Source organism: Paralichthys olivaceus, chromosome 1 (genome assembly GCF_024713975.1).
Source record: "Paralichthys olivaceus isolate ysfri-2021 chromosome 1, ASM2471397v2, whole genome shotgun sequence".
NCBI classification, from domain to species: Eukaryota; Metazoa; Chordata; class Actinopteri; order Pleuronectiformes; family Paralichthyidae; genus Paralichthys; species Paralichthys olivaceus.
In genome coordinates, this window is record NC_091093.1 from 15,180,100 (window position 1) to 15,207,251 (window position 27,152).

The 27,152-nt window shown below is 42.7% G+C and overlaps 1 protein-coding gene across 1 annotated transcript in view; it reads left to right on the top strand.

Moving 5' to 3' along the window:
- The window catches only part of elp4 (elongator acetyltransferase complex subunit 4), a 55,211-nt gene that overhangs the window by 26,379 nt on the left and 1,680 nt on the right, over positions 1-27,152 (top strand). The gene's annotated exons all lie outside the window — the stretch shown is intronic.

Here is a 27,152-nt window from a genome sequence, read left to right on the forward strand (position 1 = left end):
TTAACCCATGGCCCTGTCTGAGCAGGTAGGGGGAGTGTTAGGTGTTTAGACAAGATTAACACATACTCATAGACACATACTCAAACATTGCTTGCTCCCACACATAGAGAAATTGGCATTCGCGAAATGGCACCAGCGCATACTTATTGAGAAACGCACACAAGTACTTTCACAAACACGCTAACGAGTGCAAATTTTCCCACAGACTAATATTAAGCCGACACAGGCTTCTGTCGGTAGTTTCACAATGCGAGATGCTTTGAGGATGAAGTTCTGAAGAATGCAGATGGTACGCAATTACATTCTCCTTACCTTTGTCTGACCCTTTAAACTGACAGGCAATGCGCCTCTGGGGGTACTGGGGGGCTAGAGTCAGGTCATGGGGTCAAATACAGTATAATACAGGGATTTGTGTCAAATTAGTCGTAGCTTTGAGAGGCTATTTGGAGGTGTCTGTTGCACTAACAAGCTATGTCACCATGGCAGTGTAGTCTGTACAAATGCAATGGCTTTAAGGTAAACTCCCCAGCCTTTGAGAACTTTCAGTTAATGGTATGTATTAATGGTTTTTTGTTTTGGTTGTTTTTAAGTCCTTAGTGGAGAGAGTCCGTGTTATAAAGATGGCATCATCCAATTGAGTAAATTCTGAAGCTGAGTGGAGGGAAACTAAAGTGGGAACAGAAAAAGTGGATGAAGATTGTAATAGTACTGAGCTGAAGAAGACTTGAGGAGAAGAGGACGGCAAACTTAAAGAGTCCGAGGGAGGTGTGTGGAGTAGGTTAATGTCTCTTGGCATGTCCTCAAAACGTCTTTAAGACAACGCCCGTGTCTGCCCCCTGTTGAAGCCTTTGGGTGCCAAGGGAAGGGTGTTAATGGACTTATGTGAGGAACAGAGCGAAGGCTTGGAGAGAAGGGGGGGGGGGGCAGAAGTGGAGAGGAGCAGTTAAGTGATTCTCGGGTCAGGTCTAATTAAAATGAGGGCTTTTCCTCAGAGGCACCAAACCATCTTATTGAGAGAGAAATAAAAAGGGAGGGAAAGAAAGAATTGTAGAAATGTAAAACGGGTTAGACAGAGACCCAGTCCTCAGGGCTTGTTTGTGTATTTGTTTATATGTTTGTTTGTGTTCCATGCCTGCTCCTATATCTGCTTCCCCATGTCTCAAATAATAGTACTAAAGATCAGAGAAAAGCCAATATTGAAGAGAATTCATATGGAGAGGAAACTAAACTGGGTCATCCAATATGTACTTCCTGTTGTAGATTGGAGTGAGTATATTTGCACATTGACAACAAAATAAATACAAACATTAGGCTTACTGGATGTCCTCAACCTATTAGTAGCATGCACCTTTCGGCTCCCTACACATCTGCATGTGATTCCTACATCTGCTTTGGGAATCACCATCAGATGGGAATGGACCTTTGGAATAATATTCCACTTCAATAATTTATACTTCCTCCCTTGGTACACACCAGCCTCTGTCGCTTTTTGGAATGAGGTGTGCTTATGGTTTGTGCATATATAAGAACGAGAGAGAGAGAGAGAGAGAGCTTGGTGCAGGCCTGTCAGTGGCACGCAATCGTACCCCTCAGCCGAACAATATTCACAACATACGTCAGATTTGCATTTATTATTTAACAGGGATTCTATCTATTCTGCAAATGTGCATGTGTGTTTGAAAAGGCCCAGCTTGTAAGGTCTCTGCTGAGTCTTCAGTTTGTGTGTGTGTGCAAGTGTCCTTGTGCATGTAGGGGGGTTTCAAGTTTTTGTGGGGTTGTTTGTGGTGTCTAGGTGATGTGACTCAGGTCTGCTGCATAAGTGCACGGACTAATTATTGCTAATTCTATTCATTCAGAAAACCAAAACCACTCAACAGATTTCATTCTGCTGACATAAAATCTCATAAAGACTTTCATAAAGTGCAATTGTGGCCCCCCCACCGTTGTCTGATGTGAAGTCAAGGTAATCCAGGCACAGAGGATATGCTTGTTAAGACGAGGTCAAGGTTCAGAAATAGTTAAGAACACTGGCCAAAACAACCTCAAATGAGCCTTTCTTTATTGTCAAACGCCCAGGGAGGAAAAGCAGTAGTGGTCATGTTTGCTGTGGTAGAGTCAAAGCTCAGTAAGAGAATATCTGGGACTTTGCCAAATGTGCTGACCTCTGTACTACATCATCACAACGCTGAAACATTTCTTGCAAACGGACAGTGTTAAAGCAAAACAAAACAGGGCATATGTGCCCCTCCTGCCAGACTGAGTAAGAGTGTGGTCTGCTCGAACTCGCCCTGGAAGTGAAGCTGTTTCATCAGTGATCAGTGAACCCTTAACATGGTCCATGCACCACTCAGCCCCCATCAGACTAGGCTGGCCACGTTGGACTCAGACCTGATTAAAGTATCCCTATTCGTCTTCAGCTCCAATTAGAGAGAGGAATGGAAAGAGGCTGTAACTTGCATGCCACCCTACATCCATGGGGTCTCGTGGTACTATGGGGTATGTGTAAGTGTGCACAGGGCTCTCCATTAGCATAATGGCAGTGACTGGGGAACCATAGGCCCCCTGGTGCTTATGAACTGGGTCTTCACTGGATCTTTGGCCTCTGAATCATTTTATTGTTATTTGCCTCTGAAATATAGTGTCTGATTTTGCCTCAGGTCCACAAACGTTTTGTGTCAGTCTTAAAAAGTTTTGGCAACAATGGCAAATGTGTTTACTGTAAATCCTGTGAAAAAAACTTTTCCTCATTATCAGACATAATTCGTAATTTGAAATTTTCTTTTGATCCTCGGTTGTGTAAACCTAATAATTTGATGTATTGGTTAATAGTAACAAATAAACCAGCTACAAAGAGAAATTCTTATAATGTTAAAGAAAGTGATACAAAATATCCTGGATCTGCCCCTCCGATCAGGATCTGCACTAAAATGTTATCTTCTCTGACCCATACCACATCCCTCCAAATTTCATGGTTAACCAACCAACAACCAAATAGTGGTCTAATTACATAAATTAAATATATAAATTACTATTTGTCATAATACATAGTAAAAGAATGTGTATAAAAATTCCATGATCCGCCCCTTTTAATTAAATGGCTTCCTCCCAGGCCTCATCCCTCCACCAAGTTTGGTTAATAGTTGGCAGAGGTAATTAAGCTGCACATGATATGACTTTTGAATTTACATTTATATGAATTTACAATTATGCATATATTTAAAAAAAGCTAAGTGTACATCCAAACACACAGTTATTGTGCACACAACAATGTCCATTCTAAAATGACCTTGAAACATTGTTACCATCCTCACTGAGACTATGAGGCAGCGATTGTCCCGTTTTAAATGAGGCATACTCCACAGAGAAATTGCCATCATGGGCACAAACAGCTCCACGGTCGGAGAGGTTCAAAGGTGGAATGTTGATCCGGAGTAGGAGCATCAAACTCAGGAAGGCTCTCTGCTTAGGACCTAAAAATAACTTTCCCACACTCTCACCGCAGTGTCCAGGGGGTGGGTGGGTAGTTAATGTGTGTATTTCTCTGTGAGTTTACTCAGTATTTATCCTGCTGCAATACGAACAAATTTGAAAACACAGATAACGTGTCAAATAGTCTGCTGTCTGCGCTAATTTTTAGATTGAAAATGTGTTGAATTGGTTAGGTCCCTTCAAATTTCACGCATTTGTGCATTTCCCCATCATTTGGCAGACAGTGGAGGTGAATGGACAGATACTTTTTTATGTAGATACAAGATACTCTGGTTTAAAGAGGTTAAAAGTCAGATCTAACTACACTTTCTGAGACCACTTATTTTTCTTGATAACCTAACTTACATTGAGGCCATAATTTCTAGATTATTAACAACAGTGTCCTTGGTTTGTTGATATGTTTGCAGATGCCAAATCAGTTTTCTAAAAAGATTCTCTGTCAGCTATCTCTTGATGAGTCCTTGCTCGACAAAAACTAATTTAGGTCTTTTGAAGCTCTCTCTTTCTCTTTGTCCATAAAGGCATTTGTTTCTTACTAATCATGGGAGCTACTTAACCCCTGCTACTGTGAATATGTTTGTATTTAAAAAGGATTCACCCAATAGTCAACATAGAGTTGTTTAAAGCGGTGTTGGTCATTGAGAGGAGTTGGCCCAGCCACTGAATGTAACAGCGCTCATGAATTTTATGAGGGCAAGTGTCCTCTGTCCTTCAGGGTTCACAGGTGGCCATTGAAAGGCCTGGCCGCATGATGGAGGATAGTTAGGACACATATAGAGCACTGAATAGACTTTAATTACACTCTGTAGATGAGTCAGAGGGCCACTGGAAGGACAAGCCTGCACTTCAAAAGACAAGTTAGAGGGCAAGGTGATGTCGCCTTATGGAAACGTTTGTGACCCCATCCATGAATCAGGGCTCACATGTGAGTCAGGGGTCTTGTGTTTATGCTGCAAAAATAGAACAATTTTCTTTGTGCATTTGTCAGCATGTGTGTGTGTGTGCAACCTAACACACATGTGAATGTGTGAAGGTGGGGGAGTTTCTGAGCGGGAGAATACTCCAGTGTGTGGCTTAACCAAACTTTCCTTTTGTTCCTAACAATGATGAGTGATGATGAGTGACAGGGGTGTTAGGACTGGGATCTGGGGAACAGAATGCACCTAAGCAGTGGCTACCCAAACCCACACAAAAGGCAGCAAAAGGTCAAATCTGAGGCAAGCTTCTTATCCACTGGCACATAATATTCCACCATGTTATGTATCGCATAATACGCCAAGATATTTCATGTCTCTTTGCTGTGCTCAGGCCGACGTACAAGTGGTTTTCTCAGTGCCGTTTAAATACCATCCTAGGTTGAAAAATACTTTCCAAACCTTTGCATACAAACTCTATTAGTTATTGATAATTGAAGGTGTTTAGTCAGATTGAGCCCTTAAAAAACCTTTTCTATGTTGATTGCCTTCATTTTAATAATACAAGTTGCAGTGAGATGCTCCCTTGCTTTATAAGTTCCTTCTATCACATCAGTACACCCCCTCTCTGTGAAACAAGAAAGAAAACATAAACAGTTGTTCATTTGCTGCGTAAAGTCCGTACATTCTGCTTACACAGCCCAAATACACACACACACACACCCCCCTCCTCTTACCTCCACACACACATTATGCCCCACCGCTAGCTATGGATGAGGACGACTTGCGTGCAAGTATTTCCCAGGAGGCAGTTGCAGACTGAGGGTTCCGATGCCCGGGGATGGCTCTAGATGGCGGTTAGCGAGGAATCTTTTTTTTTTTTTGCCTGCACTCCTCCTACCCCTCCCCCTTTCTGAGCTCAGGCTGTGATCGTAATGGGGGGTGACAGCTCACCTCTCCCTAGCGTGCCTACGGTCCTTGGAGCGTTAGGCCCCCCCCGCGTAACCCCACCACCACCCCCAAGTCCCAGAAGGCCACAAAGGTTACTCCATATGTTAGTCTGAGGATTCTTATGAATTTTCTTTTTTTTTTTTGTTTTTACAAGACACTTACATTTCGTTTAAATCACTTTGTTTAAATCAAATAGAATCATCCATATTCCTGGTTGAGCCCATCATAAATATATTTATGGTAGCCTAGTATGGAGTGTCTGTGTCACTGTTCAGTATTTTTATTCATTTTTATTTTTCCTCTGCCTCCTGTTCCTCTGTTTGAGTTGTAACTCAGTGGTGTGAAAAGATCCAGGGCCTGGAGTTTCACATCTGAAGGCTTCATGTTTGGAGAGGGAAGTGATCTGATGGCCTGATGTTGTTTGCTCACTTACACAGACTGTTTGTTTGGAGACATGCGCTTGCTTCATCGCCCGCTGTGAGCGTGTGTGCATGTGTGTTTGCTGCACCTTTGCTTAGCATGCGTGTCGTCCTGGAGTTGTATCTTTGCATACCTTTTGTAGTTTACAGGTTTTGTTGTCAGTCTCCTAAACATTGTTTCATCACTTTACTTTGACAGATAGTGAGACAAACATTCAACTCAGCTTAATTGTGAACTTCAAAAGGTCTGAAGAAAGTCAGTGTTGCTTGTCTATTGAAAGGTATGATTGGAATATATTATGTCTCCGTCACAGACATCAAAGTTTTCACTTATTGAGTCACTTCATTTACTCTTGAGAAATAACGCTCACCTCAACAAGAGGAAAGATCCCAATGAGCATCGCTCACTAGATAAATCTCATAGGACATGAAAGTTAACATCCTCCTTTGATGCACATCTTTAAAAACACTCTGACATTCAGCAGTCCTCGTCTGAGCTCTCTGCATCGACAGAAGTTTTGCAAGGAGACACAAGCTGTAATGCACAAAATTATAATTAAATCAGTACAGTGGGTTTTTTTTGCACCACGCAATAGATTGCACATCCTGGTGTTTGTGTGTTCTGAATCTTAGCGAGAGTGTTAATGCCTGTACAGAGATTAGATAACTGGCTAGCAAAATTGTATAATGAGGACTGTGTGTGTACTGACGAGGAGGGTTTGCGTGCTTGGACGGGCGAGGAATAGCACACAAAAGCATGTGTAGTGGTGAATATTAGAGTAGGCAGAGTGTTAGCAGGGTCACTCTGTGTACAGAAAGAAGTGCTTTCCCATCTCACTCGCCTGCGCTCCCTCTATCCTCCTCTCACTCTGTTTCTTTTTGTCGAGGGCCTCCTCTCTCCACTCCTCTTTTTTTAATCATATTCAGCTTTTTTAAGATTGTAGCTCTTAACTGCCTTAGCACTCGCCCCTTTCACCTCATTAGCCGCCACACACAAAGTCAGCTTGGCATCATATAAGCTGCTGCCTGGTTTAAAAAGCTGTACTCGTAGTGAATATTCAAGTTGAACTCAGTTGTTGAACTCCTCCCAAAAAATAGATAGGCGATCTAATTTGGATATTTTGTCAGAAGTGCACAGATAGTACTGCACTGCTGTGGGAATCTGTTTCCAGTAGAAGAATATGCCCAATAAGTGCTGAAGGGCATTGTGTGCATATTCTCCAAACACCCTGCAGGCTAAAGTTGAATCCCAGCCACGCCCCACACATCACCCCACGCATATTCCTGGAAACGCACATGGGCCCTCTATCTTTTCTCAATCTGGCTGTACAATTGCATTCCCACTTCTGGCCTTAATGGCAGCTCACATATCAGAGAGGAGGCATTGGCCTGGTGTAATCTGACTTGTCTTAATTACAGACACTAACCATTAATAGGCTGCTTCCATAGATATCAGCCATTAGAGCGGTGTCTGTGACGGGTGAAGTCTGATTGGCTACGAGGAAGGTGATAAAGAAGCCATGCATCATTTACCTCCAATTTTTTGTTCACACTTCCCTGTATTAAAGTCAAGCGTGAAGATGGCAGAGGCCTGTGTTAAACTGATTTATGTGCTCTCCTGTGTGGTGCTAGCTAATCTGCTCCCCCTGATTGCATTGTCAGCAATCAGTGCTTCTCTACAAGTAAATGATTTCGTCGGGTGGAAGTTGTTTCAGCTAAAGTTTTCATTAAACAGTCCCTCCTCTGAACTCATTAAAATTGATATCAGCAGTGTATTCTTTCTTTCTCTGTTGTGAGCTTGTAAAGCGATCTCGCTCAGGCCTTTAGGCTTCCTGTGTGGTTTTCCTTCCCAAACTTCAAACCAGCTCCTCTTGTCAGCTAATTAAGCTTAAACCGCAACAAGTGTCCTCAAAAAGACTTTACAAACTTGAACAAAGCGTTCTCCTCTCAGCAGACTTTTACTGTTTCCTCCACACTGTCTGTACTTGTCTGACTTTCTTCTCTTCCCACAAGTACACAGACACTCTCTGACTCGCTCAGCGTGTGCGTACCTTGAGGGTGAGCTCGGATGATTTAGGTTGATGTAGGCGATGACCACAAGGATCCTGATGATAGATTCACAGTCCTTCCATCTCAACCATTCACTTTGTCTTCGTTAGCACTGGAGCAGCATGTGATCTGATGACTTGATCTTTTTGACTAATTCTACAGACGGCTTCGCCATCCATTTCAAACACCATAAAACAAAGTCAAACCATTAAAGATAATATACCCATTATTAGACATGGAAATTAGAAACTGAATGCAATAGAGAACTGAAAGCTTGTCACTTGAGTGACAGTTATGGAAACTCCTAGTTCACTGCACTGTATTTAAGATATGTTTGATGTTTTTCCACCTCCATATTTGGCACATTAGCCTCGGGTGGTAGCTCGCACCTTGTTGGTATTTAAGACAGATTTCGGCGAATATTACTGGGTCGCGGTGGCGGTTGCATTTAAGGGTGCAGCTCCCTCATAACAGGGAGGTGTCGACTACTGACAGATCACTGTCTGGATGAGAGAGCACAGCGGCATCCCACCTCATTACCGTAGCAACACACTAACCAAGGGACCGACACACTGCTCGCTGTGATTAAGATGTAAATTTCCTCTAATTGGAATGTAAATTCATACATTTATATGAAGACGTCAGCTGTCAGATTGCAATATTGTGTCCTTTTTTCTCCCTCTCCCCTGTTCCCCAGGCAAGGACTAGGTGACTGTAATCTGTATCATACTCCCGCAGCCCATCCTGGGATTTGCCGTTTGTTTAATGGTGGGCCCATTGTCCTGCTTCCAGCCTGTCATTGTAATGCTTCCCATTCATGTTTCTATGTTTTGTTGCAGTCTGATTTGCTCTTGCTACCTGTGTTTGTTCCTCCATGCATGGCTGAGCCGTCAGGGCTTTGGGGATGGGGAGGGACTTTGAGACGGGGGCTGGGGTCATTGGGTGGCCTTATTTTGTGTGTGCATCGATTACTTCTGCTGAATGTTCCTCAATGCAAATAAGTCTGCCACTTTGAGAGGAACCACATGTATCTGAAGTAATTAATTTTACCCTTGAATGCCAGCTGTGGTGTTGGTTTGATGTGCTCCAAATTGAGCCTTCTCACCAAAAAGGTGTTAATTTAGGGATTTGGCAGATGAAGTAAGTGTGTTTGCCAATGGATATAACCCATATAAGTGGGATTCTTAGTTTTTGTCCTGCTAATTCTGAGATTGTGCTGTCATGGGGGATGGGAGATTACACAGTGATATGTCACATTACACAGTGATATGTCACAATAATCCCATTTAAATTGTCACCATACAAAATTCTCCCCTCTCATGTTATCATTAGTCTTGTCACATGCTTGCCACTATCCTGTATGTAATAGATTTCTTAATATTTCTGTCTTATTCTGACAGGCTTTTTTATATGAATGGATGACATTTGATAAAACTGTTATTTAGTTAATCTAACTTGAAGTGCTTTAAGAACAGTGCATATTTTCCATGTAACAGTTCTGAAAGATTAAATTTCTATATTAAGTATTTAAAGGTTGGATGCTTTATTTACATGCATGCTGACAGACATTGGACAGGGTATGCCTCCTGTTTGCACTCAACAATATGTGTCTGAACAGGTTATGCTCCTGATGATCCACAGGTGCAAGAACAAAAACAACACTTCACATGTTGAGTTCTCATACAGAAATTAGCCGAACATAATTTGGATAGGAATTAGAAGAGTGCAAAGAGTTTGATAGTGTCTTTTGGCAGAGTTCTTCCATCTTTGCTGTTGATGTGATGCAAAAGTTGTGTGGAACGATTTGTTTGATTTGTGGTATGACAGTTCAGGCTGAGGCCACTTGAAAACACATCAGACTGAAAACACAACAGGTTTATTTTTTCGAGCTAGTTCTGCTGTTGTTGGACCTGAATATGTAGCGTTTGTAACCTGTGATGACACCATGAGTGTGCCCTGATGAACTCCAGGTTATCTCCAGGAACTCAGTGACTTTCAAAGAAAAACAAATATGATGATAATCATATTACAATGAAAAAAGTTTACTCAGTTGCCACTTTATTAGGTACACCTAACAACATGTCATGTTTTAAGAGGTTTGATTCAACCGTATGATCATTTTGGAAGGTGCACTTGAATGCACTGTTTAAAGAGCTTTATTGTGTTTTGTTGAAAAATGACTGAGCTGTAGCTGCCTTGGTAAAGCTGTGCTGCCACTCACCTGAACAAAATGATCAGTCACTTATCCTCCGTCCCAACAGTTGCAAAGGAAATTATATAATTACACTGTTTTTATCAGAAAATGACCTATGGGAAACCTTTTCCTTGTACACGTTTGAGTTGTAAGTTGAGTTAGGGTGTCATTGGTTATACATTGCAGCAAAGAGACATAAAGTTTGCACAGCATATGGTGCAGTGGTCAATATATAAAGATTTCATAATATGGAGCTGACGTCATAATGAGTGCCAGATCCTAACCCACTCAATATGTTTTGATGAATGCAAACTGAAGCACCATAATTTCCTTTTGTTTGTCTATTTGTTGATTGCACATACCATCAAGCATCTCTGGGCGTGTGATGGAGGATCCTGAGCATCTCCTGTACATTCCTGTCAGGCAAAGCTAGTGTGTGAAATCTCACGGGTCACGCAAACCTTTCTGCAAGGAAAGTTGACATGTTTGTTGTTGGCATGTTTGCCAGGGCAGTTCCACATTTTTTCTCACGCTTTCAAAGGAAGCAATATGACTGGTATATTAAAATATGTAGTTGTGTGAGAGGTTATGTGACACAAGAGCATGTGTTAATGTTGTAGGTAGCAAGTAATTAATACCCTGGAACTCTTAGGAGAAACCTCCAGGCAGGGACGAAGAAGAGGAGAGAATAGGCAAAGGGGCCCTTCTGTTTTTAGGTCCTGGTCATATTAGCTGGAACTGTTTAAAAGACACAATGGTGAGTAAAAGGCCAGTAGAACTTGCCTGTTGTGTTATCCGTGACAGAGCCTTGGTTTCCCATGCGCTCTGATTGAGGGTTGAGCTGTACACCAGGAATCCTGACAATGCTGCCACAGCATGTCGACACTACTCCACCCACCTGTGGCACCAAACATACGCAGCGTTCCCTCCCTTAATTATCCTTCCATCAGGATGGAATCCTAATAAACCTGCTCCTTTCACTTCCCTTCCATCCATCACCTTGTGTTTATTACACCAAATCAACAGGGTGGAAATCTGACGGGTTCACAGCCGTTGTGTCTGTTTACCAGGAATCTGCCTCTGGTCAGGTGAACCCGGCCTGCTCTGGTCATGTGGGTTTATTTTCAAGTTTGGGATGTGTTTCTACATCCTGGTGACTGAGGAGCAGCCTATCAAGGATAACATCCTAAAGTCCCCCCCCTTTCCACACCACCCTCAGTGACTTACAGTTCCGCCCATTACAGAGGAAGTAAATCACCTCACTTGCCTTTGGAGAGGACAGGATAAAAATGATTCATGCAATGGGCTCCTGGATAGATATTTAAATCTGTATATATATATATATATATATATATATATATATATATATATTATTTAAATGTAAATATCATTAAATTTAATTATTTTATGCAAACTGTCACTTATTCATTTAGGCCTCAGGCTGCTGTAACACACAGTACCATAGAACTAACCAGGCTTGGCTCACCACAGTCACAGCACAGACGTACAGTACAAGAGGGTGAGGAGGAAGTGGGGCAGAGAGGGAGAGAGAAGAGGAAGAGAACCATTTTGTCCCCCAGGTATGACAGAGTCACTCATGCAGAAAGATCCCACATGGAGGGAGGTGGGCAGAGCAGTGTGTGGGGTGGGGGCATGAAGGAACTCTTGGCTTCCTCTCATATTTGTAACCCCCCCTTTCCTGAAAACACATCTGTCTTGCTTTCTCTGCCACACACCTTTTCTGCATCCTTTGCTCACCTTGTCACTCTATCAGAGGCTTTTTCACTTTAGCAGCTGCATAAATTGTTTTCAGGGAGGCTAGAAAACTGTATTTCTTCTTCTTCATCTGCCATATTTTATCAAACTTTATTGGGATGTAACTCTTTGGCTGCTTGCTTTCTTTTCTTCTTATTTTTAGCTAATGTTCTTCGGCCTTCACACACACATTGCTGTTACCGTTACCCCAAGCGGTCTATCTTACATGCAAATATGTGTCTGCTCTACACTGATCACCATTATAGTCTGTGGCAGAGCTATCTCATGGCTGCATGCATTAAAACAATTAAACTGTGCCCCTCCCCCGTCACAACAATCATTTGCGGATGTGTTGGGTGAAATTTAGCAAGAAATTATCATTTTCTGAATCACTTCACTCTGCTCGATCGGTGTTTGTTTCATTCTTTCTCTTTTCTTCGTTTCGTCTTTGAGCTCTTTAAAAGACTTGGAGCCCCCTGCATGTTCTTCTTTTTACTTCCTTTCTCTATACTTTTTTTTTCATCATTATCCAACAGCACTTTTCTGTGCGTGCAAATGCTTTCTGAACGGTGTCCTTTCTTCCCTTTCAGGCTGGATGTCATTGTTGCTGCCTGTGGGCTGGGTGTATTTATTTAGGGGTAATTGGTGTGTGGATGAGTGAGGTAATGAGGTGCATCCACACTTGGCTGCTCCCCTCCCTGAGAGCCGGAGACAGACGTAGCCTAGCTGGGCTCCGGCTTGAGCTGCATCACACGGCTGTCTCCTCCTCACAGGCCAGAATGGCTCTTTCATACCCAGGTGGACAAACACAATCGCTGGAGCTGATACCTCAATGAGGCGTCTGCAGTGTGAAGTGGTGTTTGTGTGTGTGTGTGTGCGCGCGCTTGTGTCCACGTGCATGCATATCTTTGTGTGTGTGTGTCCATGTGCATGTATTTGTGGGTGGAGAGGCAAAAACAGCACTTGGTTGTTTGCCTGTCTCTGTCTCGAGTCCTTGTTTGTCTTGCGGCTTGTGTTTGTATAAGTGATTTTCCCTGTGTGTTTGTAAGTGCATGTATATCAGGCTGAGTGGGTGTTCAATGGAGCTCAAGGAGGACCTTTGGCTCTCGTAGCCCCCTGCCAACCTCAAACTGCCCCCGATGTCCTGCAGAGTTACCTAATGATTTCACTTACACCTCCCTTATCTGTCTGGCCCGTGTGGCAGCAACCGTCTGACACTTCAGCCTTTACATGCCATTTGCTGCCTCATATCGTGTGAAATTCAATTGCACAGCTCCAACTGTAGCCAGAGTACAGGGATCTCCCTCTCTCGCTCTCTCCCTCTCTCTCTCCCCCCCTCTACCACTGTATTTCCCTCTGTCCGTCATCTCTGTCTATTTGTAAATACAAGCAGAAACAGTTCTGCGTCACATTTTCTCATATTATCTCAGAGCGTCCTTGGATTTTCAGGTTTTAGTTTCTCTAAAGTTTTTTTTCCTCCTCAGTGTAACAGACTTTGAATGAAGTCTATAGTTTTTAAACAGCTGAAGTTTTCAACAGGAAAGCCTGGAAGTCCAAGGCTGCCCACAGGTGCTGGGCAGATAATATTATGCATTGATTGTTTTGTTGTTATCAGGGTAATTGGTGGAGACCTGCCAGCCTTTGATAGACACACAATTACTGTATGTGATGCATAAGTGGACTCATTTTAGGGCAGGATTTTGAGTTGCTAATGGTGCCTTATTCAGCTTTGGGCTGTCCCCAAAAGTGCCGGGCCAAATCAAACACACCGCTCCAGGGTAATTGAGGCCCACTCCGCACCCCCTGCAGTGAGCAAGGCAGAACTGTAATCCCCTGACAACTCTGACTTGGCCCCAATCTGGCAGGCCGCCCATTTCCCAGCAAAACGCCTAACTCTGCATCAGGGAGAATGAAGAAGCTGGACGGGTTGGAACCCTTTCCAATTTCATGATCCTTTTCAACTCCGCTGCAGTTTGTATCAGTCTCTCTACTCACCCTTACTTTTGTATTTTAAACTATTCTTTATAGAATTGGAAACTAATTATACACATCAAACTAATATCCTCACTCGTCAGTCTCCTCCAGCTTTTACCCTTCTTTTTAAACTCTTTCAAGTTTCTAGAAACGTTTCCACAAAATGAAAGGCTCTGTAAGTACAGAATTTGATTTGGAGGGAAATCTGTGCATTTTTTTTTTTTCTGCTGCAGATTTCTGAAATTTGGTAAAGAACGTCATCTTTACTAACCAACCTCCTCCTGCAGACACTGCACCCATGCTGAATATACATAAAACCTTCCATTTGACACTAAAACAGTTAGCTGACTCCTTTGCATTCATATATTATGCTTCTTATGTGGGGACTTTTTTTCTCCCATAAGAGCTGCTATATTTGCAAGTTTATGATCATTTTCTATAACATGTTCAAATTAAAATTGTGGGATTTGGCCCACACAGTGTATCATGCTTTCACCATCAGGAAGATTAAAGAGTAAAAAAGTTAGCAATACTAAATTTGATTTGTGATGCTAGATTCCCTAAAGAGCAACAAAGTCTTCATTAGACATTTTAGACAAGGTCACCAGACCTTGAAATGTTTATTAATCATGTTATAACATGTTTTTTTTATGGATTCAGATTGAAAGTCATAACCACAGTCATTGTTCATCTCTTCTAGACTCAAAACCATTTTTATTTTTATATTTTTTGAAATCCAGAAATTCTCTGTATTGCCAGTGTATATAGGGGTCATATGCTAAAAGAGCGTATCACATGCATTTAGCACTGTCTCTCTGAATTTTTAACTTTAGCATGCATTCTCCCCAGGCCCTGGCTCACTGTTTTAATGGCTTTAGTAATGCTTCACAATTAACACTCAGCCAGCGCTCTAGGTTAGGTAATGGCTAATGTGTTTCAGGCTAAATTAGAAAACGCAAAACAAGAATTCCCCATCACCCACAATGCTCTAAAGACCTAGAGGTTATGGGGGAAATGGAAGGTGGTGAATTTTTTGACAGGGCAGCCGAGGTGATTTCTCATTCCCTCTGACATCTTGAACACCCTAAAGGTGGCTTTGCCAACAGTCTACCCAGGAAGCACCTCACCTAGCTGTGGCTAAATTTACACACCCACCTGCCCACAGGGAGCATACTGGAGAGGAGAGCAGAGGTGGAGGTGGTGTTGGAAGGGAGGGTAAACAGGGGGAGGGACAGGAGGAGGGAGAGACGGAGGCCCTGTTCAGACCTGGTGTTAACATCTGTCTTGGGTGATCCGATTGCAAAGAAGACAGCTCTAACTCTTTCAATTCACACCTGGCATTAAATTGTGTCTCCTATGTGATCGGATCCCTTATACCCACTCAATGCTAATAAACATGTAAGTCATTTCTGTCTGCAAAGACTAAATTATGTTGTTTTTAGCCAGTCAGACTATAAAGATATGTCTGATGTCCATATCTGATGTCTTTTTTTGTTTTGGTGTGAAGAGGAGATGAGGAAGATGGACAAAGCTTTTTACCATCTTTATAAAAATAACTAAATAAAAATGTTGCCGTCAATGTTGATGCTGTGATGGTGGCCACTAATAAATCAATGAATAGGAAACACTGGGAAGTATAAAAATACTTGAAACCGTAGTAGGTCAGCACATTAGAGGAGTATGTGGTCTTTCAGTATATATATATATATATACTAGATAAGTGATTAGATCACCGGAGATGGTTGTTAGTACCATGTCTGAACAGGGCCTGAGGTGTGTCTGCATTTCATCTGTTTGTGAACATTAACATAAATTGCTATTTGAATCAAGAATATTTAATCTGATTTTAGAGTAAAGATCGAACATTCATGATATCTGAACCAGATCATGGTCATTCAAGAAAATATGAATCAAGGGCAACTGGACTTGGTTGTTGAAACTTGACGGAGCCCTTCTCTGTCAAAGTAGAAAAAACATTCCTCAACCGATGAGGAGGTCTTCAGCAGCACCCCACACCTAAAATGCTGACTGTGCATCCCTTTGATTTAACAGAGGTTAAATACCTGGGTCTCCTCACCAGTCAGTCAGAAGTGTAATGATGTCCACTAACACGTATTTGGTTTAAAACAAGTATTGTCAGCTCTGGATCAGAAATTATCTGCATCGTTGCTAACACACCTTAGAGCAGTTGCTTGGCTGCCAAATACTACAAACAAGATGAATAATGTAATTTTCTATCCGTGTTGCATTTGCCACTGGTAGTTGAGGCATCTTCTGGTTATTGTCAGATGATAGAAGGTGGAAGGACATGTTGTCACTCATGAGACCCAATCAGGAAACAAACATGTTAAGTTTAGTTTGTACCCATCCAGACATAACTCTGCATCTTTCAAACTAAAACTTGTCAGAACTTTAACTTTAGCTGCTAAAAAACTCTGGTCTAGTGTGAACACCAGGCCTAAACATGGCAAAAATAATGTTGAAGCCTCTTGAATGTCAGTTGAAATCATATGAAACATCTTCATCTACCTACAACCAAGACCAGTTGCCCTTGATTCAACTTTGATGAGTGGTTGTATCAGTAAAGATGGAGAAAGGGAAAGATTTTGTTTTTCCATAGTGTTGTTTTGAGTTCAGTGGATTAGTGAAACGAAGCATTTCAGCCCCAAAAATCCCAGCATACAAGTCCAGTGGGAGTGCTTCAGCTTCTCCCTCAAACCATTCCACTGTGTAACTTTGACAGAGGTGACCCTCGATTGAGACTGTCACCAATGACGGTGGTAGTAGAACAACAGTGGATGAAAAGAAATACCTCAATATTGCCATATCACAGCCAGATAGATACAGTTCTACCACAGTTGCCACTCATGCCCCTTTCACAATGTCTGTTTAATGCAGGAATGTTGCACCTTTATTCCATCTCATTTTTCTGTGCAAAAGGTCACTGAGGCAAATTGATGTCTACGTAAAAGGGAGAACTGACATCGCTGATCAGATGCTGTTGTGTTACATGTCATGTCTCTGATTCTCTACTGCAGACATGCAATGTTTGCTGGCTTGCATTGGTTCAGTATAAACAAGCAAAGGTGTCACAACAAGGAGTCTTCCTTACGACAACTTAGCAAGATCTCTATATAAAAGGGGCTTGTTGTGTAGATTTAACACCAGAAGCTCATATCTGTCTCCTCTTACTTAATGGATGTCAAAGTTTTACCCTGGCAACTATTGTTTATTATCCGTGGTTTATCTTGAAACGGCTGTTGAAGTCTCAGGTCGAGATTAAACACATGAACTGTCAGTTTTTTTTATTTTGCTGCATTATTATGAATGGGCAAAGACTCCAATTTTGTCTTTGAAAATTGTACATCCCTATTTTTTTTTCTAAAAGTGCTCAAAGGCTGCATACATAGAAGCTCTCAAGATGGACAGTCGAATTGAATGGTAACAATTCTAGATGCTCCCCAGTGGCAGAGTTCAGGCTGTTTGCCTGTGGGCTGATGTGGAGTGAATGGCCTTAGAGGCTCTAGGCTGGTCTATGTGTGGCCCGGCTGGTCCAAGTCAGCAGTAATGACTGGCTTTGGCCAGCATGCCTGTTAATGTGAATGGGGTTACTCTGGGCAACACCTTTTCAGCTGGGTCCTATGAAGTCCCCAGTATGGTGGTCTTTGTCCGCACAAGGGCTGTCCTCTCAGCAAAAAGGGCTCCTTTTTTGTGAGGACTATCAACTGGTGATGGATTATACCCACCCCCCTTTATTCATCCAGGCAGTCGAACAGACACGGATGCATGCAAACATACACGCACACTCCTGTGCACATGTACAACCACAAAGACAAATGTGATATAAACATGTCAGCACTTAATCTTACACAGGTTTAACATTCGTAACAGTTAAATGCAATGTGAGCACAACTCTCTTAGATGTGTACAAATGGTTAACTTCATATGCTTTCACTTTATTGTCCCCTTTGCATCACTTTGTCACATGAGTCCTTTTCTTCCTGTTAATCTGTTAAACTGTAACATTTTTGTACCACCTGTTCTTCAACCTTTTCTGTCTGTTGATTTATGCTGTCTCCACTCGTCTTTTTCCGCCTTTTGCTGACTCTATAGATCAGAACTGCTGGTAAATGGTCACTGCATCAAAGTTGTCTGTGCGTTCCACAGTTACTCATTTAGTTCTTGGAAGATTTCAAATTGGTGAACCTGAAGCCATGAGCATGGCCAAGGAAATCCCTGTGAAAAGACCTGATTCCAGGTTCTCATTCACTGCTCTGCCTCTCTTTGGTCCATCTCCTTTACTGAGGAGGATGCAGAAGTATTAAGCTGCTCTTTGTGGCACCAAACAGGGACAAAACCAACAGCTACGTCATCTTGGAGCCTTCACTGCTATAATGCTACATGCAGAACAAGCACAAGTGAGCAAATGGTGTAAAATAAGCGTCACAAACTCGTTGATGTACCTTTCTGACCATCGTGTATGGCAATGAACATTTTCAATGGCAGATAATATGTTGTCATCTTTTACCGTCTGTCACGATGTCTCTGATTCGAATGTGCATCAGTCTTTTGCGAGTACAACAACAGACTATTCCTCTGCAAGAGTGATCACCCCAACATCTCCCAAGGCGTCAGCCACTTACCCAGGGTGACACAGTAACCTCCACATGACCTTTCACTTTGCCAAATGTTATGCCTCTAAACTGCGTGAACTCCATCACGACACAAACGATGAGAGAGAAATAGGACTTTCCTTTGAAGGGGAGACGGGGTTGAGGGAACCTTGGTTGCAGTATCCTGCTTTGTGTGCATATGTTGTAAATACCTCTGTGTGACACATGCAGAGGCAAGTGGCACTGTGGGTCACTGTCTTTTTGTACATGGGCTTCCTATGTAGACTGACATAGGAAAAACATGAATAATACATGGCTAAATATCATTGGTGGTTCTCTGGCTTTTATGTTTTGGTGACTAAAGCAGTGAGGGAGCCAGAGATTTAAAGAATAAAGAATTGTACAAAATGTTGAAGAGTATAATTATTTGCTATGAACCTTTTCATCATGAAGTTGTGAAACCATTGGAGACATTAGAGAAACATTGGAAACTGCTCCAGATCATAGTCCTGCACATGTGTTATAAACACTCAAAGTGGTCAAACAATTATATTTTGGTAGAAATTAATTACTTAGCAAAGACACAATTAAATAGTGGTTTGAGCTGTTTCTTTAACCTCTAGCTGTATATGAGCCATGTGCTCAGATTTTCTATCGAGTGTGATTAAACAAAGTTTAGGGCCACGTTGAAGAATTAAAAATTCCCAAAATAAGACCGTAAGATTACGATAATTAAGTTATATTATTAGAAGAATAAAGTCGTAATTTGTACAAGAAAAAGGAAAAACACCAAAAGTTGAAGCAAGTTGTACTCTGCTTGCCACAGAGTGACACTTTCTGGATACTAAATATTAAACTGATCTCATTATGAAACTATAAAACTCCTTTGAATATCACTCAGATGTGAGCAGCAATTTGTAATCACCCACTACTAAACATTTACTCCTCCACAAAAGTGGCAATTTCCTTAAAGTCTGTGTGGTTCTTTCTTTGGAATATAGTTCCTTACACAATCTTCTCAAAGTCCTGATACTTATGATAATGTGGTGCTAATGTATTATGTTATTTGTAAAGCAAATACTAAAGTCTAACTTAGCAAAATGCTCTACATTCCCCATACTAACGCAGGCAACAGTGTGTAAAATTACACTTGTACTCTCTTGAAATTACGACTTTATTCTCCAAATATTATGACTGTATCCTCAAAATCTCACAATTCTTTTTTTCTTCAACACGGCCCTAATACTCTGTCGTATGATTATTACAACAGTTCATCAGTAGCACTATAAAACCTGCTCTTACCAAAAGTGTCAGTGTTTTTTTAACCTGAACATGTTTATATCAGAGTCATGGTTTGAGGGGTAAAATGTGTGTTTGAGGGGTGGAGGGCACCAGAGGTCCCCCAGATATGCTGTCATAACCCATGCAGCCGCGCTCTTTGCTATGGGCCTATCTGTAGTGAAGGCAGCACTTAGACATGTTTGTACTCTACGCCCTCTATCCCTCTCCCTTTCTCTCCAGGCACCATGTCACTCCAGGGGTGGACCAGCACTCCCTGGCTGTGCCCAAGTCCATAACACCAACTAGCCCCCACCCCTTACAACCCATCACCACTGGGGTCAATGTGCCCTCACCCCCTCACCCTACAACGCCCACGGTCCATACCATCACTGCCCTCCAAAGAGAAACAAAACCGAACTGAAAAGAGATAAAATGGCCCAACGCTGCATCTCCTGTCAAAGCTCTTGACAGGCCCGAGCAGAGACCCCAGAGGAGGGCTCAGTGGAAGATGATGACGAGGGAGATAACAAGTCAAGTTGTTGTGTTACAGCACAGTTACACTTTGGCCCTTGTTTGTCCATTTGGTTATTCAGAAGCACCACAGTGCTATCTGATTTCCCATGCATGTCATGTTTACTTACATATTTACTAACATGACATACAATCAAATGCTGTTTTACATCCGTCTGTGGAGCGTGAAGGACAAGAAGGGAGCTAGTTAATGAAGAGAACAGAAACAAGCATTCCATTACGTCTAAAAAATATAAAATCTAGCTAATCAATTTCCTGTTTAGACCTGCTCGCTTTTAATGAGATTCAGTCATTTCTTCGTCCATTCACATTCTTCCTGTTTGGGAATATAATTACGCTAAAAATGCTTACTCATCCCTCTGCCTGTCTGCTGTCTACTCTGTCAGATGCATCATCCCTGAAGCAGAAGAGATGATAAGCCAGTGTCTGTATCTGTATGTCAGTTTGCCCGACTGTGTGTAGGCCTGTGTCTCAGATTATCCTGGATCAGGCAGCAGGTGACATTACGAGCAGGTGACCATCGCCCAATTACCAAAAAGATACTCGCGATGTGCTGCAGTGTCGAGCTGTTTTGAGACATATGAAGAACGCAGCAGGAGATTGTCTGGGTCAGATGCTTTCACAACAACAGTGAAATGTCCAGCAGGATGTGCAAATAAGTTCTGCTGAGGAAATCGATGTTTTTGTTTACAGCAGATGTTTACAGATGGTGGTTATGTCTGTCTTATGTTTCAACAAACCCACTCGCTGACGATGAATTTTCTGGAAATGTTCCTGCTGTATCCTGCATGAACATCCCTGACATTTTACAGACATTTTACAAGAGGGCTGGGAGGACAAACTCAAAAGTCATCTTGAGCAACTGATTCAGACATTTGTGTTCTGACATATGCCTCTGAAACTTCAGGAAAATGTCCTGACTTCAGTGCATGACTGAATGTAGCTCACTTCTTTCTTGCTTTCTTGTTTCCTGCCTTGCTGTCTTTGTCTTTCTTCATTGACTTTTTCAGTATTATTAAGCAGCATGCATATCGATAGCACAGAGTAGACTTAGAAAATGTACCCATCCTTAAGAAAAATGTTATACTTGATGAATTAATTTAATCCTGAATTAGTTGAACAAGTTTAAATTCCTTAATCACCAACATTATAAGATACTGAAAGTGAGGAATGCATTTGTTTGGAAAAAAAAAATCACACGAAACAATGAATGAAATCAAAAAAGACTTTAAAACAGACAAACTGAAACCTCCCCAGTCAACAGGTTATTCTGAGGGTAGGGCCGGGGATCGTGTTGCAGGCTGCCACAAAAGAAGAGGAAGGTAAAGCTTCTTCTGGCTTTTGTTAGGCGCAGGTGGGGTGGAATTACCAGAGTGATGGGATTTATGCTGAGTTGTTTCTGCATGTATTTATTTTCTGGCAAAGGTAGCGGAAGTATTCTCTGACATAAGCAGCGTATATGTGATGATAGTCGCTTCTTGAATAGAAGAAGCACATCACCTCATTATGTGGGTTTTAGTGGGCTGAAGTTAATACTAGTTGTTCCTATAGGTTCTGCAAAAGCTTTCCCACACAATGCAGTGTAACTTTAGAGGTGTGAGGGATTACGGCGCTGGGAGGTGAGGGAGCTTGGTTTAGTGATTGGATAGTACAGCGAGTCTGGGAAATTTCTACCAATTTTGTTCTGCTACCATTTTGACCCTCGGCTGGTTGTAGAAATGAGCCTCGAAATGGAGGACATTGACCTGGTGTCGTGGACAGACGTGCACATTAGTTTACAGTGGCTGCACTGCAGCTGTGCTGCACGGAGTAATGGAATTGGCGAGAGGTATCCCCTCTAGTGTGACCACGTACATAAATACTTGGCGTGCTGTATAAATCCAGTCAAACTATAGAATGATATCATTGCATTGTTGTGCATCAGCACAATAACAGAAATGTCTTTTCCATGCATGACAGCACATAGCCAGATCGATTAGTTGTTGTTTCTCCTGTGATTCTAACAACTTCAGCTTAGTTAGACAGCATTTCGTTTCTCTCATTTCACTGACCTAATAGAGCTTATAACATACTGACCAAATTACTACAGTTATTGTGTTAAGTAGGTGTTTATGGTAAATATCGTGTCACTTCACTGAGCATGTTCCTACAACAGCTAATCTGATTGGAACAGCCAGACCAGACGTCATGTGTTCAAACAAGGTGTTGGGTTTCCCATAGTTCTAAGCTGTACAGTGACACAGGCCATTTGAAAGTGCGGCTAAAACTCTATGGAAGAAATGACTCGTTAAATTAGCACCTAATACTCAAGTCATTAGCAAGCTGTTACCACCAGTGGAATGCCTTTGATGGCACTGCTTTGTGTGAGCCGGTGCCTTGTAAGCTCCAGTTTGGAAAAATTGTCTACATCTGGATTCCTGGATCATAACACTCTTCTGTTGTTTTATGTACAGCAAAAAAAACATTAAAACTGTGATTTCGTGCCTTCTCTGACCCATAAAACTCTGCGACATGTGGAGGTTGTAACCATCCAGTTACAAGTAGCACAAACCTCTGTACTCTTTAACAACCAAGTCTTTGGGGTGCTTGGTAAGCTGAGGGGAAAAGTCCATTATGGGGAGATATTAGTAACCCTCTTAGGCAAAGCTAGTCTCTGGGCCAACCCTGAGGGCTCATTTCAAGTGCTTAGCACTCGTTTGGAGCTTTGTCACCCCTCACCCTGTTGCCAGCATGGCCCCAGCCCCTCTGGCTGTGGAGCGGAGCTGAACCACAGACCTTTACCCCTGCCCGCCACCAGGGAGGGAACATTGACATCACAAGTCTTAACACACACACATTTGCACACACATACTCACAGTAACATTGTGGCACACAGTCATTTTCACAATCCCCCCTCCAGTAGTGCACCACAGCCAATGGTCTACTTTCCCGCCGTCCACTCCCATCCAGTGACAGCCCCCTCTCTCCCTCTTTCTCCACCCTCATGAAGGTTGCCAGGCAGCAGAGAAAGACTTCACACACACATACACCCCACTATGCCTCTGAGGGTTTTCCGGATGTCCTTGTTTACATCATGGAGTGTGCGGGTTGTAGTGAAGCAGACTCAGAGCCTCCGTGATTATGTCTGTCTAAGTCCTGCACTGACCTCCATTCATTTGGTGTCCATGCAAATGTTCATGGCAGCACCACGGTCGGTCTATCATTACTCTTATAGGTGCATGGTACTAACCCTGTGTTGGGCGAAATTTTCATTATCAGGGTTAAAGGAAGTTTTTTCTCCATTACCTTGCATTGACATTGTTTTCTAGAGCAGGAGTGAGTATAAATTAAGTTAATATGGCCGCTGAGAACCAATAACAGTTATCAGCTCTAACAGTGGCTGGCAGTGATGTGCGGGACGCTTGCTGACTGTTACTAGGCTGTGTTTTCCCTCTGTGTGTCAAACCGATCGATTGGTTTTGTCTGCTCCTCCCTCCAACTTTGATGTTCCCATTGATTGTTCTCATCTGCCCCTGAACTCAAAGGTTAGAGGAGCTGAGCTGCACTTCTGGATTGCTTTGACCTTCGCTCTGCACATGCTCAGTAGGTTCACAGAGCCCAGAGCCAAGCAGGCACGGTGGTAGCCAGGGCCGTTGGGTGCGTGACAGCCAGACAACGGTGTGATGTCTTTTTTTTTTTTCTTTTCCTCACCCACTGAGAATGATGTATATGTGATTGATTTTTCTCCTACCCTTCTCTCTACCGTGTTTCCGCTGCAGTGCACTAAGCAGGACTGAGTCCGGGCTTGATCAATGCATTGTTTTTCTTTTTCAATCACACTTGAGTGAGCTGAAGACACGAAAGGTTACACAGGTGAGGTTTGGCAGGGATGGAAGCGGAGCAGAGCTTCTGGAGGCCCCCTCAAGGCCAATATATGAGTTTGCATGGGTGTTTGTGTGTGTCTGAGAGAGAGTGAGTCAGAGAAAGAGTTACGTACAAAGAAAACTTCATCATCTATGTTTTTACAAACTTTTTAATTAGTTAGTTTATGCTAATTTCTCTTGTTTTTGCTTCATAACAGTTTTAACCATATCTGCACTAAAGCCATTTTCATACATGTCAGGTAAAATACAGAGAATTGGCTACGGAGTTTACCTGTAGTCTGTCACACAGCGGGAGGTTCTCTGCACAGACACGTTCACAACCGCATCCAACCCTCCGCATTATTCAGGCGAGAGGTGGAGCAGCCGGGTGCAGCAGACAGACGCAGGAAGTGACGAACTAACTCTGCCTCACAGATCATGTGATCATGTTTACAGCAGCCCGTCGGCTCTTATCACCACAAACTCTCTCGACATATTCATCGGTGTCTTCTACATGTATGATGCTGCTTTTTCACCGGACGATATTTGGATATCAATCCCCCCCCTCTCGCTCATGGTGAATCCATCGGGGGATCCCCTGCTGTGTTCACACATCGAAAATATGGAGTAACTGCTGGGACCAGTGCATGTCTGAAAGCAGCTTAACATGCCAGGAATATATTATGTGACCACTAATATGTACTGGACATGCACGTGTCAGTGTAAACAGGAAAACGTGTGTGCCGGAGTATACAGGAATTATTGCAGATTGTATGAATATTATCTTGTCTCCTTGTCATGTAAGCAGGTGTATCATTGTCAAATGCAGAATTTAAATACACAAAAGCTGTTAGCAAAGAAAACAAGGTTTGCAAAGCTTGTTTATTTATGTTGTGTTTTACACTGGTAGCCGAGGCTAATGCCGTTTGTGTTTTTCCGGAAGACGGACATAGGGACAATAGGAGCCTGATGAATCAGTGAAGACGCACTTAGTAAACTCTTGTGAGAGTTTCCAAACATGTCTGTTTCTGCCTGGTCAGAATAAAATGCAGCCCTGCAGTTTTCAAACTAAAACGGGGGCCGTTTTCAGCAGCTCTAAAACTCGCCTGATAAAGTCCGGACTTTATCCTCAGTTTCCCTTTCACACATGCACAACACAGCGGGAGGTTCACTGCCCAGACGCGTTCACAACAGCAACAAATCCTCCACATTGTTCGGGTGAGGGGTGGAGCAGAAGGCAGTGGCAGGAAGTAACGTATTAATTCCGCTGTGGAGATCATGCAGGGATCGTGTAATTTGGTTTACAACACACTGACACCGTCATCAGCTCTTATCACATACATCTTTGTTTTTGTCTTCTACTTGTACTGCACTGCTTTTTCACCTGAAAATATTTGATTTATTTTTGTGGGGTTATTTTTCATTATTGCGTCTGTCGTGTGTTAGTAACATCATCAACCCCCCACTTGCTGCAGGGGATCCCTGCTGTGTTCTCACATCGGATTCTATGTACTTTATGCAGACTTTCCACTGGGAGACCAGGCGTAGAAAGTCCGCACATAATCTGGAGGCTCTCATCCTGACATTTGCGTTCAAATGAGGAGTTCAGTGCATGTCTGAGAAGCAGCTACAGCGGAAAACAAAGTAGTATGGCTGTAGCCAAAGAGGGAAGCTTTCATCCTTGCCTCTGTAAGTCCTGTGTAACCTTACCTTTACCATCTTTCATTAAATTATAGGTCCTTCACAGTGTCTCAGTCCTCACCTGCCCCAGATAATCTGCTAGGCTGTATGAAGGCTACTCCTCTTGTTTCCTCTAGTTGCCTGACATGTAGAGTAGGCTAACACACACACACACACACACACACACACACAAAGGCCATGTGCTCAACAGAAGAGGCCACTTGAGCATGATGCACGTCCAACGTGTTAGCCACAGGAGCACAAGGCTTCATATCAGACAGGAACATCAGTGACATAAAAGCATTTTGCTGCTCAGACTCAGGTGTTTTAATGCTCCCTAAAACAGCATTAAGCAAAGGAAGGAAGCAGTCTGCCCTAGAGGGGTGAAGAGTGGTGTGTCGCCCTAAATCATGTCTTTAGTAATGACGCCGCTAAACCCTGTACCCAAACACCTAGCGATTTAAAAAAAAAAAAAAAAAAAAGATAAGTATCTGTGGGAGTGGAAGGGCTCTCCTGAAGCTGGATGTCTGGAGGGGGTAAGGATGTGGCAGGCAGAGAATGTTGAGAGGGCTGGGGTGGGGTGGGAGCGCAGGCTTTTGACCAGTGGGTTTCAGATGTCATGGAAGATTCTTTCAGGGACAAATTACAGGGTTTAACTCCTCTTGTGACCAGGATGCCTGTATTCTGATTCAACTTCCTCGATAGACACTCGAGCGACACGCTACTCAACACCATTGTCAGGCGCACACTTGACTCAGGGGACACTTCACCTCCTCTCACACTCTTAGGACCTCTTCAAGACTTTGTTTGATGAGTGCCACCGGTGGCCTTTTCTTGTGGCTTCAGGAGAGAGCGGAGCAGCAGTGTAGCCCTCTTAAGCTTTATAGTGGTTAGCGTGTTAGTGTTAGGGGCTTTACATGAGTGGCCCTTTGTGCTTTGAGTTGGCACAGGGCGGCTCCACAGATAAGCTTTAGTGTGAAACTGCTAAAAGACTTGATTCTAATGACTCTGGCATTAGCGGACCATAATCATCTGTGTTTCAACACAGTAAAGCAACAGCAAATACACCTTAGCTGCATTCAGATGTGCACTGAAGTCCGGACATTTTCCTGAAATTTTCTGGAGTATTTCACGTTTCAAACATGTGACAAACGCCATACAAGAGATGCCAATACACGTAGACACAGATGAAGATATCAACTTGGAAAGACAATGAGATTCAAGAGCTTTTGGAAATAAGGGCCGAGGCTGGTGTCGACGAAAACTAAAACATCTTTGGATTCTGCCTGAAAATGTTTCTTGAATACAAACATCAGCCCATAAATGCATGTCGTTGTGTCCCGTACACAATTTCTAAAAGCACTTCCACCTCTCTCACACACACACACACACACACACACACATATATTCCATGTGAGCTGTAACAGACCTAAAGCTCTCTGAAGCATTTAGCAGCACGC